The sequence below is a fragment of the Aythya ferina genome (assembly GCF_964211825.1).
Source record: "Aythya ferina genome assembly, chromosome: 1".
NCBI classification, from domain to species: Eukaryota; Metazoa; Chordata; class Aves; order Anseriformes; family Anatidae; genus Aythya; species Aythya ferina.
This window is the reverse complement of record NC_140296.1, coordinates 12,770,170-12,784,381: the sequence shown is the minus strand read 5'-3', so window position 1 is coordinate 12,784,381 and position 14,212 is coordinate 12,770,170.

The following is a 14,212-nucleotide window of genomic DNA, read 5'->3' as shown; positions in this document are numbered from 1 at the left end:
GTTTAAATCAGGATCCTGTAATGTGTAAGTCTCAACCCAGAGTTTCAAGCACTAGCTTCGTGCAGCTGCAAGTACTAGTTTGGTGCAGCTGTGTGATCTTGACTCAGTTTTGCTAAGAAAATTATGACAAGGTATGAGAAGGCATGCAATTTAAAGATATCAAAGAAATGAAAAGCAAAAATGGAGACAGAAGTAATTATTAGGAAGTTACAGATAACAGATCAAGGATTTCAGAGAAAAAATGTTGATAAGGAAAGGTATAACCCTACAGAGAGAGAGAGAAAGAGACTCCGGGATGGCAGCTCTGCAATATTAAGAATCAGCTCTTACATAACAATAACAAAACCTGTCCCTCTGATGGATGTCTGCCTGCCCACAAATGACTCATGTGATGACTCTCCAAGTGTGTGACTGTAAAGCTTAGCCTCAAAGCTTTATCTGGCTATTATCTATATTAACCAATAAGTTAAAGAATCACTTATATTTTGTATATAGCCTGCTGGCAGATTCTGTGCATTCAAGTAAATGTTGCCTGAACTATGTGACCAAGCAAGGAAGGATTAAAAAAGGCATCACTGCTACAACTAGTCAGCTTTGTTGGATCAGCATCTCCAGCCACAACCTGTCTTTATCCTACCTACTTCCTAGTGATCAGAAAGTCTCTCTCACCCCTTGAGCTCTGATTACTACATCATCTGTATCCATAGTAGTGATGATATAAAGTAATAAAAGCCATGATTGACTGAAGTCTGTTTTCTCTGTATCTTCCTGTAAATACATAAATATTTATGTAGGAAGTGAAATTCTTCAAGTGCAGATCTACATTTCTCCTCTACTTCATCCTTCAAGTAACAAACTGTATTACTTAGAAGTCAGAATTTACCCATTTTTATTCCTAATGCTTAAAACAGATTCTAACACTGGATATATCAGCATTCTGCTGAAAGAAATTGAACAGAAAGGGACTGATTTTTAATTCAAAACCTGATCCTATTGAAAACATCACACTAGATGACCACAGAATTTATTGGCAAGCAACTTGTTTGTTGGAGTTTAATCTCTGATTAACAGCTCTCTTTGGCTCTATTTGGCATTCGTATGGGGTCATTCTACTGAAATGAAAAGTGCATTTAAAGCTCTTTCTCATTCTTTCCTCAGCAAAGCATGACCTAGATGCCAAGCCTATTACAGTCTAATAGAAATAGCTTGACAATCACCAAACTCATTTAACTGTGCACATTTTCTGTGTATCTTTTCAGCTTTCTGAGACCTGTTTACAAGACTCAAGGTGGGTTGCTGCATGCCAAATCTGGGTGTTCACAATGAGGTGATAATACAAATTTATTGAATTTGTACATTTCATCCTCAGAGAAATATGTTGTACAATCCCTATGCTGTCTTTTACTCAAGTTGCCATGAATCAAATTTTGCAGCATATTTTTGATATAAGGACACATCTTTTGCCCCATTTTATGGATGTGCGAATACCACAGAAAAGTAATATAATTTCCAAAGTGCCACAGAGCCAAGCAAGATTTTTGTCACCTGATGTTATCCATCAGTGGGTCAAGTCTAGACAGATTGTCTCCATGACCTTTATTGCTAAAAAGATGAGACAAGTTTGTCTACAGAATGATGCATCTCACCAGTCTTCCACCCTACGTTATTCGATGGTTTTATCTTAAACATTTATCTTAAGCTGAGATGGATCACCCTACGGATGAAAACACTCCTTTCTTTTCACCACAAAGGGAGCTTTGAAGTCTAGTTTAGACTCGACAACTTTTAGACAGCTAAGGTCAGACAGGTACATTATAAATATTAGGTCATATGGTGGCCTTCTTAGGTGATTAATAGAAGCTGAAGTCATCAGTTCTTTCTTTTGTCTTGATTTACAAGGTCTGGATTGGCTATATTATGGGTCATTTACAATGTGTTATCTTCCTTGTTTTGACAAAGAACACTACTACTAACAACACGAAAATGCAAACAAACAAAAACCAACAACAAACACAACCAAGCACCCATCTCTGGAAAGGGATGTTACAGAATTTCATCAACAAAACTTAAAGTCATACTGAATAACACTACTTGAGCATCTTACCCTTTTAGAATTACTTTCTCCTAAAGAGATCTAAACGTAGACAGTTATCTTGGGTAACTCTTACTGTGGCCATTTTCAGTTATCCAGGCCTGGAGTAATTACTCGTGGAAAGTGTAAATATGTACAACAAAAAAAAAAAATCAGGATTTTTTTTGGGGGGGGAGGGGGAGGGAGTGGGAGGGGTGTTTTTTTTTGATGATATAGCATTGTTAGTAGATGCTTCCAGTGTATTCACTGTCATTTAATATCTCTCAGCTTCACAAAAGAAATAAATTAAAAAGATATAATTTGGGGGGTGAAAAAAAAACATTGGCTTATTAAACAGTAGCACATATTCATGTAGGCATGATGTAGTGTAAGTTATGAAGGAGCCACACCCAAGTTTTATCTCTCTACTGCTTCATTATTGTTGATCACTAAGACAGTTCAGAATGATTAGCAGAGAATTCAGACACAAATCAGAGACTGGATTCAGAATGATGTGAGGTTCTATAGCCATCAAAAACTTGAAACATGGTCTTCACACCATTGCTGAAACTGAAGTTATTTTTGTGGTGTAGGAGTAGATCCTTACATTGTGAGCAACATTGTGATACTCAAGAAAATGAGATATAAATGATGGTAGTGCTCCTGCAGCTCAGAGAAGCAAGGCAGAAATAATTTCCCTGTCTATTGGAAATAAGCTGGGACTTAAAAATTTCTTGAGTGGTTTGGTCTTTCTGACACCATGACCCAGAGAAACTGAGAATCATTTTGGAAAAGTGCTAGTTATTCTTTAGCTTCAGGAGTGATTTAGATATGAAATAAACACAAACCAAGCTTCATTCAATATCTGAAATCACCACCCATTTCATACTTGCAACAACACCACCAAGATATTGTAAATTACCTCTGCCTTGGGACCAGGTAAGCAAAAAAAAAAAAAAAAAAGCAAGTGACAAATTGTAAACACCTTTGTTTTGGTTGCTTTTTTTTGGCCATACTGACTTTAGTGATATTTCTAAATGGCAATCAAGTTGTAACTCTGCAGTGGCTATTACTTTCAAGGAGTAATTGTAATAGTTTCAGTCAGAAGACTGAAGTCTCCCAGCTTCTCTACAAAGGAAGCTGAAGGAAAGATACCATCTTGCCTTTTTTTTTTTTTTTTTTTTTTCCCCTCAAATTTATCTTAAACAAAAAGGAGGAAGATCACTAGATCCCGGAAACATGCTGGTTGCAGGAAGAGATTTATTTATTTTTTATATCTATAAACATACATGTAAAAGAAAAATTAATTGCTTTCAAATGCGGTAAAATAAAGAACTTTATTTATTTTGTTTATTTTTGTTTATTTTTATGTATATTTCCTCTAGTCACAGGGGCTGTGTTATACTCTCAAAGTCTGCTTTTCTAGTCTTTTGCCATTTTCCCCTTACAGCCAATCTGTTTGACCAAAGGGACAGAGGAGGGGAGAGGACTGCTCTCACTCACAACCAAAGACTGTGTTTTTCCTTTCCTCCATTGCCATGAAGTCACAGACATCATCAAAACATGGACTGCACACTCTGTGAGTAATTCATAACAGTGTCAAAATGTTTCAAAGCAACATTTAGTGAAGTTCCAAGAAAAGAACATGCAGCCAAATTTTATAATGCTAGTCCACTCTGAAAACATAGAAGGAACATACATTTCAGATGCTCTTAGATAACTCTTCCCAGGTGGCCAACCAGGGGTATATACATGGAATGTTTAAGCATTAACTTGTTTGAATGCTTCAGTGATATAATACTGTGATAAATGATTTTTCAATCACATTTCCTCCACTGTTACCTTGTGAGCATTCTGTCACCAAGAAGGCTGTCAGTATGGTAGAGTAAACTTATCAAGTGTCGATAAATCTGGAGCTTTCTCATTTTCAGATCAGAGTGTTATAAAAATGGCTTTGGTTCAAATTTATCTGTTCTGGTTCATATTAGATAAAGAGCTCAGTGGTAGCACAATGGCAATACCTAACCATATTCCACAATTAGACTGGCTGTGCAATATAGAGGTGAAATATTTACACACTTGTTTTTGTGGAAAACTATTTTTTCCTATGGAATTCTTCCATAAATCTGCTACATTAAACTCTTATTTTTGGGTGGTTTTCCACTGCCCCCCCAAAAAATTTGACCAGTTTCACCAGCCACTTTTGTCATTATCTCCAAGTATTCTCTGTCTGTACCCGTAGATGTGCTTGTGTGTTTATTTAGATTCTGCAAGTTCCTGGAAAATATCTGCAAGATCTTCTCCAGGAACCGTAAAGCAAGCTATGAATTCCCAAGATCCATGGAATACAATTTGAAAATGTGTTCTCACACACATGACATTGCAAACTTCAAATACCCCAGCACACTACAAATATGATAATACACATATCATGTACCTCTTGCACTCAATAATAACTCATAGTAAACAATAATGACTTCAGAGGAAAAAAAAAAAAAAAGAAAGAAAGAAAGAAGAAAGCAAGCTATAATATATATATAGCACTTCTGATTCTTGGAATAGCCTAATTTCAATTTTGCTTTTTGTATACCAAAACTGATTATTTATTTATTTATTTGTTTGTTTGTTTGTTTATTTTTAATGAATTGGTTCTTTATACTAAAATGATCCTTAAATTAGATCCCACATATTTGGTGTCTGTTGCTAGTGACAACTATTCTTCATTCCCATTTACGGAAGCAGAGACTTGACCATGTATAAACAGCATGCTCTGTCACTGTATTCCAGATAATGGCAGTCCACAGGGCTTACAAAAGCCATGAGTGTCTTATCTTGGCGTATTCATCGTTGCATTGCATTTGTTTCACACTAGTGTTTAGATGACAATATATACCTAATGATGTTCACACTCAGAATGAGAGTCTGTTTTCTTCAGTAAAGGTAGATCTAGGATAGATCAAATTTCCACCAACTTTCTTTGCTAGATCACTGCTAGCCTGAATATACTCATTTGGATTTTGATATGTTCTACACACACTGGATTCAATTTATCTTTTCCCCATAGCCCTGTCTACATCCTGTCCCTTTGTCACAAGAATCTTCCCTTAGTGTACTGATTTCAAAACTTACCTATGAAAGTAACCATAAATATTATATATGTGGATTATTGATATTTGCAAGAGCATACCATGGCAATAAAGACCCTTCCCATGCTTTGTGCTGTTTGTACTCTTCCTTATGCTCATTGGTAGAAAAAATTTTCAGATTTTGAAAGGCAGCTCTTTCTGTGTTAACTTCTTACATGAAAGATACTTGAGGTTGTCTTTGAAATATCAGAGGGAGCAGTGGGGGCATTAAAATTGTAGCAATACTCAGGATGGGGCTATATTCACAAGAAAAATTTCTTGATGCTCCAATTCTCATCCCAACCCAACATCTCAGCTTGAAATCACTAGCATTTGATTCCTTAAAATTATTATTATTATTATTAATAATAATAATAATAATTATTATTATTATTATTATTATTATTATTATTATTAATAATAATATGTCTACATTTTCAAGTTTTTTGTTATAGTGAAATAAATGGACCGTTTGTGGGATTTGTTCAGACTTGCACACTGGGGATAAAGGACCTACACATTCTTTTTTAGATATGTGAATTCTCTTTAGCATTCAGATACAGATCTTATTTAGGTATTTGAATTTCAGGTAGAACAACAACAATAACAAAAAACTCTTTATTTATTTCACTAAATGCAATGATGTATACATGACTATATGCTGATATAAGGAATATATTTTTGTAGATGAGTAAACAGACTTGATTAACTGCTTCATTAGAGCACAAGAAAACAAATGTACCACTGAATGAGGGACTGGTATTATACCACAAAAATATTTTGGGATCAAGTATATATAAAACTGTCACAGAAAATCAAAAATGCTGAATACAACTCAAAGATTTTATTCATTTATTTTATATTAAATATAAAAATAAACATTTTTTTTTTTAAATTAATGCAATAAAATCATGATTCACTAATTTGCTCAGTAAGATTCACTGCTAATGCTATTAGTAATTATTTTATGCATTCTTGCAAGCCATTGATAATAACAGTAAAAAGCACATGCCAGAATCTGAATTCTTAAAGAGATCACTAGATGAACAGCAACTTCTACAGAGAAGTCCAAGAATTGACTAGTTTCTGTTCTGCTCAACTTGTGCAGCTGTTCTTATAGAGTTCTAATTTCTTCATAAACATGTACTTTGTTATTAATTCAAATGCATTAGAGAATTCTGTACAAAAGCAATTAATTTTACTTGCTTTATCTACCAAATATATAACTTTAAATATTTTTCTTTGTCTTTCTATATTGTCTTTAATTATATTGATTCCTTTAAGTTTTTAGTAGTAGACTTGCCTATCAGTCATATCATTATTTTGCCCAGGACTAATGTTAAGATGACAAAGATGCAACTGTGAAAAGTTGACCAATGTAGCCCCTTTCAAATAACTGCAGAACATTAGCTTCTTCTAGATCATTGGAGGTTTTCCAGCATTTCAAGGCTTATTGAAAAATGAACATTAACAGCCCAGAGAGCTCCTTAGCCATATCCTTTAAACCTTTAGTCATAAATAGTGTGACAATGCTTTTAAGATTGTAGCTCAGAAAAGCTAATCACCTTCTGTTTGCTTTCATGAAATCTTCGTGTGACATGATTCAGATATATGTTTATTCTCCAAGCAGAAATAATAAATTTATTGAACATCTATCATTTACTGATAATTCTATTATTCTTTAAAAGCTAATACCAAAATAAAAATATTTTTTCTCTAAATATATTTTTATTTACTGAATTCTATCTGAAACAATCCTTCCTTGTTACTGTTGTCTTTAATAGACATGGGTTAGTTCTGCCCCTTAGTATTCTATGCCACTTTTGTATAACTTCTAGAATATGAGCAATATTTATTACCATTTTTTTCCTTTTATTTGTCATGTGTAAATGCCCTATTTTACATCTAAATTATAGTCATTTGTAGCTAGCATGGTTTTCTTTCTCAAGAATGACTGTAGCTTTTCAGCTATCCAGTATTCTTAAACAGTTCCTCACTACTCCTCATATTTTTCACTCTTTGATTTCTTCCCTTAACCTTTGTTTTTAGCCTGCAATTGCATTTAGATTGATTTTTTTTCTTTTTTTTTTTTTTTTTTTTGAAAGAGCAAAGAAAATAAATTGGTACAGTATGTTAGTAAATATTTAAATCAGAGTTAATACGAAAGATATACGTATTTTAAGGAAGGTATTAATGATGTAGAAACATCTTGTTGTTGTTGTTGTTCTTTTTTGTTTGTTTGTTTGTTTTGTTTTGTTTTCTCCTGTCTTTATTATCAACCAGGCATAAAAAGTCCTTTATTCATATGTATGAAAAGAATGACGTAGATAACAAGTGTAAAGGCATTTGATTACTTTCTTCAGTGCCTCTGCAAATGCCATGTCTGGTTTTCAAACCATACTCAATAACAACGTTTTTGTGCAACTGAACTGCAAGGGTCTTCTCAAAGCCTCTCAATGCTAGAATGCATTTGACTTCCAACAGGCAATGAAGCAAGTCTCAAATCCACTAGCACTCTCAGGATTCAGCCTAGTAAAGAGTGGCAAATTAGATTCACAAGGTGAGTGTAGGCTCAGCACCACACTGTACGACTTGTCAAGGAGAAATTTTAAAGACAAGTTATAAGGTGGTATCTCTACTGAGGTAGAAAAGGAATGAGAAATGTCTAAACTTACGATCAAGGAATTTTTACATGATAGATTAGCAAAAGCAAGTCTGAGGAAAATGAGCTCCAACTGACAAAACATTATAAACACAGACATCTGATTAGGATTCATTAGAAATATCATCCATATGGTCATCCACATTCAATTGTTTCTTCCCCTGGAGACCACTCACCTAGTACTTCATATGCATGGAAGTGTGGAAGTTTCTGCTTCATCTGAAAGGTCATAGTTGATTGAGGCTTAAAAAGTATCCTATTTCTCTGACAGATAATAGAAGAAAAGAAATCAAATTCCTTTTATATTTTTTTCCCTCATACAATTCTAAATTCTCTATAAAGGAAAAAAAATATTTTCTCTAGTAGTAACCTTTGTCTGAAAATTGTTCTCTGTTATGTGTTATTCTATGGCACAGGATCAGTTATGGATTAAAGTGCTTTGCTAATTGTGCAGACCAGAAATTTACTGACAATGTGGGACTGCATAATAGTGGACAAGCTGGGAATTGTAAAATTTTGTTGGCAAATGCTTCTTGTTAAACTATTTAAAAATTCTGTGAAGATATATTGCTGTAATTAGAAATAACCAGAACATGTAATGCCTTTTTAAACTGTAAGTTTTAAAATGTTCCTTTAAAAAATCTGTATTCAACAGAGTTCAAAAGTTAAATGTCAAAGAATAAAGATGTTCCATTTTGGAGATTTTCCATGAAAAAAAAAAAAAAAAAAAAAAAAAAAGAAGTCTGAAATTTGGCAAATATCCATTTTTCACTGAGTTCTCAGCCAGATATGGATTAAAAATAATAGTGTAATGGACTGACAAGTAACCTACATGTAATCACTGAACATTTATTTTAGTTTTCTCATCTGTATTACTCCCACATCTCTTGATATTTTTCTATGGCAGTCTTATTTCTTTCTAATAAAGAAATTACTTTTATGGATATATCAGTGCAAAAAGAGGTATTAAGAAGAAAATGGGTCTGTTAATGAATGAAATAAAGGCAGAATGATTAAAATACTGAATTCTTTTTTTCTCCCATTCCTCTCCCTGGGGTGGGAGTGGGGGTAGGAAGCTCTGAGCAATTATGAAAAAAAAAAAAAAAGATATAGGTCACGTAAAGTACGATAATGATATGTACATATACTAGAAAGTAATCACTATTTCAAAAATTCTTGTAGACCATGTGATTTACCTGTTTTCCCAGATAGAGGTCCACCTCAAGGCCCTTTAAAAGCAATAAAAATTTGTTATTTGTTATTTGTTGCAAGACTCTGTAGATACTAGTTGACAGCAAGTGTAGATAATTTTTTATATACTGAGGATCAACTAAGGAAATATGCAAATACAATTGGAAGAAATATTTTCTAAAAGGTAAGAATATTCATGTTAATAACCATTGATAAAGCATGTGTAAATTATTAATACAAACTTAGCTAGCTACAACTATATCACTGCCTATCTTGAGTAATCAATTTATTAAAAATATAAATATAACTAATGAAGACCAAAAAAAAAAAAATAAAATCACAGAAGCAAAAATAAAATACTTCTGTATTTCAATTTTGCTTTTCTAAAAATCATCCTGGACATAATACGGAAATAACCAGTGATGTAGTACACAGAAGAACAATATTCCTAAACTCAAGTGAGAAACCAATATTATGTTTAAGCTTCTAAACTAGAACCAAGTTTTTATTGGGCCTTCATGGCAAGGTTTCAATAGCAGGTGAGCTACAAATGTGGCCTTTGTAAGAAGAGATACTTTTCCAGCCAGTTCCAAAAGGTGACCTGGGGTTGGACAAAGCCAAGCTCATCAACGACACTGGTAGTTCTTATGTTCCAGTTCCCCTGATAGTTCCTTGTTCCTTCCCAAGTCAAGTCTGTTTTGTCCATGACAGTAATAGATGAGTGATCTCCTTGTCCTTACCTCAACCCTTGGTGGTATTTTGGTTGAATTTTCTCCCCTTGTCTTGATGAGGAGGGAGAGTGAGATAGTGGTCTGCACTTTCAAAATGAAAGAGTATTTCAAAATGATGTGGGAACTTCTGAAAAAGATCAACATTACATTGCAAAACCAGTTACAAATATTTATTTTTATTCCAGAACTTTCTTTAAAAGTAGATTATTTTTTTTTTTTAAATAAAAAGATTTTGAAAATTTAATGTTGACACCAAAAATTATCAGCTCTGGACTTTTTTTTACAACTTTCTACAACCTACGTTTACCTCCATAAAGTGTTATCTACTAAAGATTTTTTTAAAGTCAGAACAGTCTTTGCAAACTTATGAATTGAGAGGAACCTTCATAGACTCCATGTCTGTTAAGCTGCAATGTATCAGAGGCAGTGATGACCATGTCTCCTGATTCACTTCCTAGATTAGCTGAGTACAGCAGCACAGTATCCTGGTATAGTTTAGCAATATATCATTATTGTTATTTATTTGCACTACTTTAACACTCAGCACTGAACGTGGATCAAAAAAGACAGCCCCTGTCTCAGGGAGCCCACAGTCTAAATATAAGACCTGAAACAAAAGATGAATGCAGACAGACAAGGAACAAAGAGAATGCACAGAGACATAGTGGATCTTGGCATACCAGGAGACTTAAGATTTTACTTTGTTTTGTTTCAAAGAACTCCATGGAGTAAGCAAGTAAAGCATAAATTTAGAAAAGGATAAAGAAACATTTCTGGTTTGTTTACAGAGATATACTCCCAACAGACAGAAAGAGGAAAAACATATAGATGCTTGTGTAAAAGTCAAACAAGATGGCATCATATACTTAGTAAGTGCAAAAATGACCTTTTGAAATACCAAGGCATCAGGTGAATTATTTCTGTTGAATCAATTGGTTGAAAGAAGGAAAAACAGAATAGGATAAAGACTGTACAAATATGTCCTTAGAGTTACAGGTAAATGTGGAATAGTTTGAAGGCTTTTTCCTTCAAAGGCTTTTAGGATTACATTGGCTGTGCAAATCCTAAACCTCATTTAGGGTTCAGTTCCACTTTCTTACCCATCTTAAATTTCAGTTAATTGCCTAATTTTGCTAATTTAAGAGCATTATCTGAGTATATTTGATAACCATTTCTGGCATATGAAAAGCCATGTTTACAAAATGGAAGGTGGTACTTCAGAAACAGTTATGTTCACTTTCTCACCATCAGCTGCTTTGCTATTCTCATTAGATCTGTATGTAATTTTTTAACTAAATGAATACTCAAATACAAGACAGGTATATGTATTTCAGGAATATAAAAACAAACAAACAAACAAAAAAGCAGAAGGTTAAGAGGAATGACTAAGATCCATAAGTAAGTAAGTAATACATGCAAGTAATTGATGGAGACGATACCTCTGTTTAAAGCATTAAAATACTTCTGCTGAAACATGGTAACCGCAGGTGTCATGATCTTAGCCTGTGAGGTCATTCAGACTTGTTTAGAGCTCTTTCATTTGAGAGCACTACTGATAATTGGAGCCCAGATCTCTGTTCCCCTCCCTCCACACAGTGATTGGCTCCATTCAGGCACTCCAGCATCTCTTTAAATCAATAGTCAAATGGTCCAGTGCAAGACCATAGAGGGGCCATAATCTGGAATCACACTATTAAAGTCAGAGAAACTACTGTGATATATAACTGTTGTCAGACAAGAAAGGAACTATGAAATTGTGAGTTAGGGAAAACATAAAGTTTATTTGAGGCCTCCTAATCACTGAGTGACATTTCCTTTCTGTTTTAAATGCGTGTCTCTCTTTCACTTCCATGACATTCTTTGCTCCTTAAAATTTGTTTATCTAAACTATAGGGATCAAGAATCAGATGGTTTACTTCGCTTTGCTAGTAATATCATCTCTTTGGCTATTTGTGATAAATACACTTTAAGCTGTATTTTAAGCTGCAATAAGCATTCTGGGCTAAATTCATAAAATGTTACAAATTTTTAAATTGAATGTTTCAACAAAACAATCTGGCATAAACTTTTTCCATAATCTTGCTTATTAATTTTCTAAGTAGCTGGAGATATTCAGAACTTCTCTGAATTCACAGGAATGTTGAAAATTCTATATTGATATTATTACTCAAGTCTAGTATTATACCTCTCAATAGACCAAAACCACAAGGCCAGAGTTAAGTGCAAGAAAACCTAAACAGAAAGCCATGGGATAAGAATGGTGATTAAAGCTCATGTCTCCTCACATTTCTATTCAGTCTTATGTGGTACAGGTGTTTCTGTGTTCCTAATTCATCAAACAGTTCCATGACATCAAATGATCCCATCATGGATACTTCAACAGAAAGTATGTGGGTTTCTGGGAGAGAGCTGGCACAAAGGTCCAAGGGCTCCAAAAACTTTCATATTGATTCTTGACCAAGATGTTGACTTCGACTAAGGCAAAGGTGAGTGGGAGGGTACTCTCACAGACTTTAAAACAAACCAAACCAAACCAAAACAAACAATAGGGCACCCTCAGTAAACAAATACTGAATTCAAAGATAGCCTGAGAGAAGACATTTTTAAAAAATCTAAGTTAATATAATAAAAACATGGAGAAAATAAATGGATATTTTAAGCACTCTAATAATTTACCTGAGGTCTGGTAGATTCTAAATTGCTCACAAACACTAAAGTAAGTTCTGAATTATGTCATCTTTATCTAAAGAAATGCCATAGCTCAACTAAAAATATTGACAGAAATGGCTGTGCTTTAGCAGCTTTTGTAATGCAGAAGATGTGCTTCTAAGTCTATAGAAAAAAATAATTTCCCACATTCTTCAAGTACTTGGACTATAAATATTAAAAAATAAAATAAAATAAAATAAAATAAAATAAAATAAAATAAAATAAAATAAAATAAAATAAAATAAAATAAAATAAAATAAAATAAAATAAAATAAAATAAAAAGAATTATTCTTAATACCCAAGGAATAGTTGTATATCCTTATATACATGTAACTTAGTGGTCTACATATAATATTGCATTCATCTCCAGTTTTTTCTCTCTTGCAGATACCATGAAGGAGTATTTTCCCCTCTTCCTTCAGGTCTGTGTCAAATTGAAATTATTAAAAGGCCACCACCATTGAATTGGACAAGGTTCTGTATCAGTTCCAAACTGTTTCCTTTAAAATAATCATATACTCTCTACTCCATGAATACAGCAGATAGACTAATATCATTAATATTAAGCCACAATTATATTTATTGTATGCTTTCCTATTTGTAAACATAGATGGACCTTTCCCCTCCAAAACAAACTCCAAAGCCCACTGGCAGCCAAAGCAAAGTCCAGAATAGAGGAAAAACTCTATTTATGGGTAAACCATAGAATCATAGAAAATCATGAGTTGGAAGAGACCCACAAGGATCATCAGCTCCAACTCCTGGCTCCACACACACAAAAACAAAACAAAACAAAACAAAACAAAACAAAACAAAAACAATTAAAAAAAAATCAAACCATATGTCTGAGAGCATTTTCCAAATGCTTCTGGAACTCAAGATGGCTTAATGCTGTGACCTCTTCCCTGGGGAACCAGTTCCAGTGCCTAACTACCCTCTCAGTGAAGAACCATTTCCTTTTTCCTAACACCCAACCTGACCCTCCCCATCCCAGCTCCATGCCGTTCCCTCAGGTCCTGTCGCTGTCCCCAGAGAGCAGAGCTCACCAGCTGCCCCTCTCCTCCCCTCATGAGGGAGCTGCAGGCCACCAGGAGGCCTCCCCTCGTGCTGAACAAACCAAGGGACCTCAGACACTCCTCATATATCTTGCCTAATTGTGCTAATTTAAGGGCATTATCTGAGTGTATTTGATAGCCAAATGTAGCCCTCTTCTGGACACTCTCCAACAGTTTCACATCCTTTTTGTACTGTGGTGCCCAGAACCGCACACAGTACGCAAGATGAGGCCGCACCAGTGCAGAGTAGAGCAGGATCATCCCTTCCCTCGACCGACTGGCAATGCTGTTCCTGATGCACCCCAGGATACGGTTGGCCCTCCTGGCTGCCAGGGCACACTGTTGATTCATATTCAACTTGCTATCAACCAGCACCCTCAGATTCCTTTCTACAGGGCTGCTCTCCAGCCTCTCGTCCCCCAGCCTGTACCTATAGCCACAGTTGCCCCTTCCCAGGTCCAAAATCCAGCACTTGCTCTTCTTAAACTTCATGTACTTGTTGATATTCCAGCCCTCTAATTTGTCAAGATCTCTCTACAAGGCCTCACCAACCTCAAGGGATTCAATAGATCCTCTCCTCTCAGTTTAGCGCCATCCACAAACTAACGTAGTCTACTTTCAAGACCTGTATCCAAGTCATTTATGAAAACATTAATGAGAACCATAA